The sequence below is a fragment of the Solanum dulcamara genome, chromosome 12 (genome assembly GCF_947179165.1).
Source record: "Solanum dulcamara chromosome 12, daSolDulc1.2, whole genome shotgun sequence".
Taxonomy (NCBI): domain Eukaryota; kingdom Viridiplantae; phylum Streptophyta; class Magnoliopsida; order Solanales; family Solanaceae; genus Solanum; species Solanum dulcamara.
Window position 1 is genome coordinate 45446436 of NC_077248.1, and position 3044 is coordinate 45449479.

At 32.6% G+C, this 3044-nt stretch overlaps 1 pseudogene; it reads left to right on the forward strand.

The window, feature by feature from the left end:
- Positions 1–580: 580 nt before the first annotated feature.
- On the forward strand, positions 581–2285 carry LOC129875738 (uncharacterized; annotated as a pseudogene).
- Positions 2286–3044: the final 759 nt, after the last annotated feature.

Consider the following 3044-nt stretch of genomic DNA (forward strand, 5'->3'; position numbering starts at 1 on the left):
CGGTTGTGTACATGAAGATTCAATCCAAAAAAATAGAGCATAAATTCAAACCAAATTCAATTTTTTTTTTTTTCAGTTTTGCTGATACATAAGTTATGTATCTGATACATCAACTTTAGATGTAGAATACTTAATGCATATCAGCTATTTATGATTAGTATCTTAATGTAAGTTATGATTGGTTATTTAATTGAATCACTGATCTAATTAATGAGATTAATTTGTTAAAAAAAGCAACTGTTATGTTCATGAAGATTCAAGCCAAAAAACAGAGCATCAATTCAAACCGAAGTCGATTTCAATTATTTTTTCAGTTTTGCTGATACATAAGTTATGTATCTGATACATCAACTTTAGCTATAGAATAGTTAATGCACATCAGTTATTTATGGATAGAAGATTGAGATAAGGTATGATTGACTCTTTATATCAATTACTGATCTAATTAATGAGATTATTTGGTTAAAGAAGGCGACAGTTATGTACATGAATTTTGAAGCCAAAAATCATAGCATCGACTCCAAGGAAAACAACAGAGCATCAATTCAAAGCAAACTTCTCATTTCATCAATTAATCGATATGAATATCCCGATACTACTGAGACATTCTGGAGTTTGGCAATCCGATGTTAGTTATGAACAATACAAAAGTGATGGAATCGTTGTCGGTGACAATGTATCTTACTCAAATCTAAAAGCAGCAATCGCTGCTGAATTGAGTATGGATGAATCAGAGAAAAATATTGAAATCCGATACATAGTTGAAGGTAACTCATCGCCAATAAATATTCGTAAGATATGGGTGTTAATCTTTACATAGTGTTGAAGAAGAAAGAGCCTGGTTTCGTAAATTATCCCCTGTGCATATCAAGCTCGGATATAAAAAGATATGAGATAAAATCATTCGACAGTACATCTGGAGCAATCGTTTGTGCCAAATCAAACACGAATGAGTCCCACGTTTTTGGTTTAGAAGAATCTGGTAATGTCGCAAATTGTTATATAGCAGAATTAGATTTGACAAACTACATAGCTGATACAAATGGTGTGGAAGTGAAGGAGAATCAATTCTATAAGGATAAAGCAACTCTAGTTGACGTAATGTCCAAATACAAAATCAATAATGAATTTAATTTCAAGGTTAGAAGATCCGACAGTAAAAGGTATGCGCATATTCTGCATTTGGAAATTTTGGTTTTGGATATTATCAAACAGTATGTATCAGATACATATGAATGTGTGTATCTGATACATGTTAAAAAAATATTTTTTCCTGTCATGATACATCAAAACTCTATTTCTGTAACTCAGTTAAAAAATGATGGTAGTTATACTGTTAAAAAATAATGCTGTCAGTATGTATCAGATTCATATGAATTTGTGTATCTGATGCTTTCATTTTTATTTTTTGTTCATGATACATACTAAGAAGCATGTATCAAGTACATGCGTTGACAGACTTCCTATCAGAATATCACTTTGTTTGGTGATATTATATATGAAAAAATGTTGGTATGATACATGCCATGTTTTTTATAAAAATGCAGTTATGTGTTAGTATGCTTTTCAGACGGCTGTTGTTGGAGAATGAAAGCTTCATGTTGGAAAAAATCTGATATATTCAAAGTTAGATATTTCAATAGTGAACATTCATGTGCACTGAGAGATAGGATTTTGAACAAAGTTCATGCTACAAAGGCTTTTGTTAGTGCGTTCACAACACCTAAATTGGTTAATCATAAGAGAATTCTCACCCCTAATGATATACGAGAGGATATTAAATCAACATATGGAATTGATATTACCTATCAACAGGCATGGCGTTCAAAAGAGCATGTTTTGGAGATGTTAAGGGGAAAACCTGCTGATGGATATAGATAGCTGCCTGTATACATACATATGCTAAAAACCGTATATCTAAATTCGTACATAAGTATGCACAAGTCATCAACTGATGAGTTCATGTATTTGTTCATAGCGTTAAGGCCCTTGATGAGGGGGTTTCAGTTTTGTCGACCAGTAGTTGTTGTTGACGGTGCGCATCTTGATAGACCTTATAAAGGGACGTTTGTATCAGCTAGCACACTTGATGGAGCAGGTATTACTTTTTGATACTGTTGCTTATTAAATAACAGTGTGTCGTCTTATTTGTCACGTTTGTTGTGAATTTGATGAATTTTAATAACTATTGTATCGCTATTATTGATTTTTTAGGTTGCATATTGCCGTTGGGGTATGGTATTGTTGATACAGAAAATGATGCATCATGGACGTGGTTTTTTTAGAATTTCAAGAATGCATTTGGTGAGAGGGACAATATGTGTGTTGTATCAGATAGGAACGAAAGCATAATCAAGAGTGTAAGCATGGTATTTCCCAATGTTCCTCATTTTGCATGCATATGGCATATATGGAAAAATGTGTGTACTAAATACAGAAGCAGCAAAGCTGTACTAAGTGACATCTTCTATTCAATGGCCAAGGCATACCGAAAAGATGAAGTCGTTAAATTAATGGCCAAAGTTGAAGGAATCGATCAACGGGTGGCACAATATTTAAAAAATACAGGATATGAAAAGTGGTCAAGGGTTCATGCCACTGTCAACAGGGGTAGAATGATGACTTCTAACATCGCAGAATGTATCAATGGATGTCTTGTTGAAGCACGAGATATCCCTATAATTGACTTTTTGGAGCAAATGAGAATGTTATTTGGTGCTTGGAACTGCAAAAATAGGGAAATAACATCTTATATAAAACATACTTTGGGTAGAAAATTCGAAGATATCCTAGTTTCAAACACGATCAAGTGTTCAAGAATGAAGGTACACGACAGTTATTTTTAAGTAGATAAGTACTTGATACATAGTTATTTGATACATTAGTTAGTTATAACATATGCTAATTATATACTTATACATCATTTCTTATACATTAGTTCTGTTGTTGATACATCAGTTGTGATACATATGTGTGAAGTTTATTTCCTGCAGGTTTTTGATATATCAGTTATGTATAAATTGTTCTAATTAAAGACTAATACA